The sequence below is a fragment of the Lathyrus oleraceus genome, chromosome 2, assembly GCF_024323335.1.
Source record: "Lathyrus oleraceus cultivar Zhongwan6 chromosome 2, CAAS_Psat_ZW6_1.0, whole genome shotgun sequence".
In the NCBI taxonomy this organism is placed as follows: Eukaryota; Viridiplantae; Streptophyta; class Magnoliopsida; order Fabales; family Fabaceae; genus Lathyrus; species Lathyrus oleraceus.
In genome coordinates this window covers 95,335,758-95,341,288 of record NC_066580.1, presented here as the reverse complement: position 1 = coordinate 95,341,288, position 5,531 = coordinate 95,335,758, and positions in this window count along the sequence as shown.

The following is a 5,531-nucleotide window of genomic DNA, read 5'->3' as shown; positions in this document are numbered from 1 at the left end:
ATCTGCTACGGATATGGTGAACTCTTAACAGGAGATGTTATGCCACACAAACATTTTATGGGGAATACTGATGGCCCACAGGGAAACAGACATATAGGGTAAAACCAACTCGATGGGGATAATAATCATGCTGAAGAGTCAGACACACACTTAGGAGTACTCAAAGTGGAAGTCGACAAACGACCCTTAAAGTACAAGAGATTTCGTCAGTAAGTTCACACATGACTTACTAACAACTTGAATATTTTAAGGAAATTTCCACAACAGGTTCATACATGACCTGACAACACTAGAATAATCGAAGAAAAAGGTTCTTCAAAAATAGGTTCAGACATGCCCGGGTAATACTGGAATCAAAAGTTCAGCAACAGGTTCATATATGACCTGACAATGCTGGGGAATACCAAAAATAGTTATGACAACAAGTTCATACATGACCTGGCAACATCAGCATTCAAAAAGAGTATATCGACAAGTTCATACATGACCTGATGACAACTTAAACATTCTTGATGAAATCCGAAGATTTCTCACAAGAAAAAACATCCGATCCAATTTTTTTTGAAAAATACGGTCACTGAAAAAGTCAAAACGATAACTTTCTAGGAAGCACCAGGGTCAAAAAGGACAGAAAACTCTCTGTAGGTACCAACAACAATTGGACTTATACCATAAACGTAGATCACCACCATCCTTAAACGAATTAGTGCCAGTTACAACAGGACTTCAAGGGTGCTGGTGACGACCAGACTTAAAGATACCATTTACAAATGGATTTTAACAAAAATGCTAATTACAACTAGACTCAAAAGGGTACCAGTAATAACTGGATTTGAAAACTGGATGCCAGTCACAACTGGACTTAACAGGTAAATACCGATAGCAATCGGACTTGCAAACAATCGTGGTGATAACCAGACTTATCATACCATTTACAAATGGATTTAAAGATAGTGCCAGTTACAACCGTGCTTGGGATACCAATTACAATTGGATTGGAGATAAGATGCTTGTGACAACCAGATTTTAAAGAGACACCAGTTACAACTGGATTTTAACATTTGAGCGCCAGTTACAACTGGACTTAACAGATAATGCCAATAACACTTGGACTTGTAAACAATTCGGGTTACAACCATACCCCTTTTTTAAAAAGATACTAGTTACAACTGGAATTGACAGGTAATGCCAATAACAATTGGACTTATAAACAAATACTGGTTACAACCAGACTTTAAAAAGATACCAGTTACAACTGGACTTCAAAATTAGAGCGCCAGGTACACCTGGACTTAACAGGTAATGCCAATAACAATTGGACTTATAAACAAATGCTAGTTACAACCAGAATTTAAAAAGATACCAGTTACAACTGGATTTGGTCAAAGACATTGGTAACAATCAGACTTAACAAACGACGCCAGTAACAACTGGACTTAGAGGTCAAGGGATACGATCAACAACGAGACCCGAGATTATGCAAATGAGCATGAAGTGTACTTCGGGATAGGCATGGTTTTTATTTTGCTTATGTGCATGATATATGAATGATCATGATATGCAAAATGCTGACAACATGCAGACTGGGAGTTTAAAGAAGGCTTTATGGAGGTACTGAATCCTCAACACCAACAACTCAACCAAAGGAGTGAGTAAATGCATCAAAGGAGGATCTATCAAGCTGAGCAGTTACAACTGGTCCAATGATCCTTTCGAAGAATGAGGAATTATGCTCTCTAGAGATATATGTTGATTATTCCAGGAAAGGTCTTGCAACTTGAGACTTGTGAGGGAAGACGAAAGATTTCCTTTTAACATTTCCCCATGTCAAAACAAAATTGTGTTTCTCAATATGTTGAAAAATTCTTTTTAAGTTCAAAATTTTATTATTAACAAATAAATGGCATTTTGCATAACAAAGAAAATCAGAGAAAAAACAGCAAATGATAGAATTTGATAGGAAAACTTGTATTTATTCAAGAATGGTGGCACACAAATGGTGTAGCTCCATGGAATGTTACAAATTTGAAAATGGCAATAGGGAAAGGTTTACATTGAATCGCAATGACTACTACTATCCCTAATAACAATGACTCCACAAAACCTTGTTTCTGAAAGGAGAAGTTGGATTGATCTTCCACCTTTAGCCATATTGTGTTGATCAGTGACAACTAATGCAGTCTATGCCTTTTGTCCCTAATTTTTGCCTGGATCGCCCTTTCGGGTTTTCAGTCCACCCGGTTTTTGTTAGCCATAGTATCTTTTGACTACATCAGAGTTCACAGGGTGAATGAGCTCTTTGCCATCCATAGTTGTGAGAAATAGAGCACCTCCAGAGTATGCTCTTTTTACAACGTATGGACCTTCATAGTTGGGAGTCCACTTCCCACGTGAATTTTTGTGTACTGGCAAGATCTTGTTGAGCACGAGATCCCCTGCCTTGAACTCTCGAGGGCGGACATTCTTGTCAAACGCTTTCTTGATTCGTTGCTGGTACAATTGTCCATGGAACAGAGCGGTCATACGCTTCTCATCAATGAGGTTAAGTTGATCATAACTGTTCTGGATCCATTCAGCTTCATCTAGCTTAGCCTCTATCAATATTCTCATTGAAGGTATCTCTACTTCAACTGGGAGAACTGCTTCCATCCCATAGACCAGGGAGAATGGGGTTGCCCCTATTGAAGTGCGGACTGAGGTCCGATATCCATGCAATGCAAAGGGGAACATCTCGTGCCAGTCTTTGTAGGTTTTCACCATCTTTTACAGGATTTTCTTAATGTTTTTGTTGGCCGCTTCAACCGCACCGTTCATCTTTGGACGATACGGAGAAGAATTATGGTGGTCAATCTTGAAACTCTCACATAATTTTGTCATTGTCTTGTTGTTCAAGTTTGAACCGTTGTTGGTGATGATCTTTCTTGGGATTCCATAGCGGCAGATAATCTCCTTCTTGATAAAGTGAGCAACCACATGTCTCGTCACATTGGTGTAGGAAGCAGCCTCCACACATTTAGTAAAGTAATTGATGGCAACTAGGATGAAGCGATGACCATTGGAAGCCTTAGGCTCTATAGCACCAATCATGTTGATGCCCCACATTGAGAAAGGCCAAGGTTTATGTCAAAACATTCAACAGTGTTGGCGGTACATGCACTTTGTCAGCATAAATCTGACATTTATGACATTTTCTTGCATAGCTGAAACAATCAGACTCCATGGTCAACCAATAATAGCCAACTCTCAAAATCTTCTTGGCCATGGCATGTCCATTAGCATGGGTTCCAAAGGATCCTTCATGAATCTCCTTGATTAACATGTCTGCTTCGTGTCTATCCATGCATCTGAGCAGAACCATGTCATGGTTTCTCTTATAAAGCACATCAATGCTCAAAAAGAATTTGGATGATAACCTCCTCAGAGTTTTCTTATCCAACAATGTAGCATCTTCTAGATACTCTTGACTTAGAAGATATTGCTTGATGTCATGAAACCATGGTTTACCATCAATTTCTTCTTCAATCAGCTGACAGTAAGCATGCTCATCTCTTCGCTCGATTCGAATAAGTGGAGCTTCATTACGGAATCTGACTTGGTACATTGATGTTAATGTTGCCAAAGCGTCAGCCACTTGATTCTCTACTCTTGGGATGTGATGGAAAGTGATATCATCGAAGTATTCTATCATCTTTACAACATGAGCACGATACAGGATCAGCTTCGTATCACGAGTCTCCCATTCACCTTTGACTTGATAGATCACCAAGGCTGAATCTCCATACACCTCAAGGATCTTGATTCGGAGATCAATTGTGGCTTCAAGACCAAGGATACAAGCTCCATATTATGCGACATTATTCGTACAATCAAAGCACAACCTTGCTGTGAAAGGGGTAAAGCCACCATTTGGATTCATCAAAACAACTCCCACACCATGACCACTATAATTGGAGGAACCATCGAACGCGAGCTTCCATCGAGATCCTAATTCTGGTCCTTCATCTGGGCCTGGGATCTCATAATCCTTTATCACCATTATATCCTCATCAGGGAAATCAAACTTCAATGGCAGATAGTCTTCAACCGGCTGATGAGCGAGATACTCTGCTAAAACACTTCCCTTGATTGCTTTTTGGGTTATATACTAGATGTCGTACTCTGACAAGAGCATCTGCCAACGGACTAGTCTTCCAGTTAAGGCAGGTTTCTCAAAGATATACTTTATTGGATCCATTTTCGAGATCAACAAAGTAGTATGGAAAATCATATACTGCTTCAAACGACAAGCGACCCATGCTAGCGCGCAACAAGTTTTCTCCAAAAGCGAATATCGACTTTCACAATCGGTAAACTTTTTGCTCAAATAGTAAATAGCATGTTCTTTCCGACCAGTTTCGTCATGTTGCCCCAGCACGCATCCCATTGACCCTTCAAGCACAGTTAGATACATGATTAATGGCTTTCCTGGGACAGGTGGAATCAGAATAGAAGGCTCTTGCAAGTATTGACGGATCTTCTCAAAAGCACTTTGACAATCATAATTCCATTCGATAGCTTGATTTTTTCGAAGCAACGTGAAGATAGGCTCACACGTGGCCGTCATGTGTGAGATAAACCTTGAGATGTAATTCAAACGTCCAAGGAAGCCTCTAACCTCTCGCTCGGTGCGTGGAGCATGCATTTCTTGTATAGCTCGGACCTTGTCAGGGTCCACCTCAATTCCTCGTTGACTAACGATGAAACTGTCATACCCCAATTTTGTCCGGCCATTTGTGGTTTACCCATGAGATCTCTTTGTTTCAAAGGCCCATTTGCATAAGTGTGTTCATAATCTAAAATATGGTTTGAATCTTTTTACATTACTAATCCAAAACCTATTTTTTATTAGTAAGTATTAAGAGTCGTGTTATTATTTCTATGATCACTATTTACTAGTCCATTTGCACATCCCAAATATTTATGCCAAGTTCTAAGTTCTTCATAGGTGCCCAAATTAAATTTGCATTTTTTTAGGCATGTATGTGTTTGTTTTTAAATTAAAAGTTTCATATTTAGATTTTTGTATTTAAATTAGAATATGTGTTGTTTTTTAGATTAAAAGTTCCATATTTAGATTTTTGTGTTAAAATTAGAATATGTGTTGTTTTTTAAATTAAAAGCTCCATATTTAGATTCTTGTGTTTAAATTAGAATATGTGTTGTTTTTTAAATCTAAAGTTCCATATTTAGATTTTTGTGTTTAAATTAGAATATGTGTTGTTTTTTAAATTAAAAGTTCCATATTTAGATTTTTGTGTTTAAATTAGAATATGTGTTGTTTTTTAAATTAAAAGTTTCATATTTAGATTTTTGTGTTTAAATTAGAATATGTTTTGTTTTTTAAATTAAAAGTTCCATATTTAGATTTTTGTGTTTAAATTAGAATATGTGTTGTTTTTTAAATTAAAAGTTCCATATTTAGATTTTTGTGTTTAAATTAGAATATGTGTTGTTTTTTAAATTAAAAGTTCCATATTTAGATTTTTGTGTTT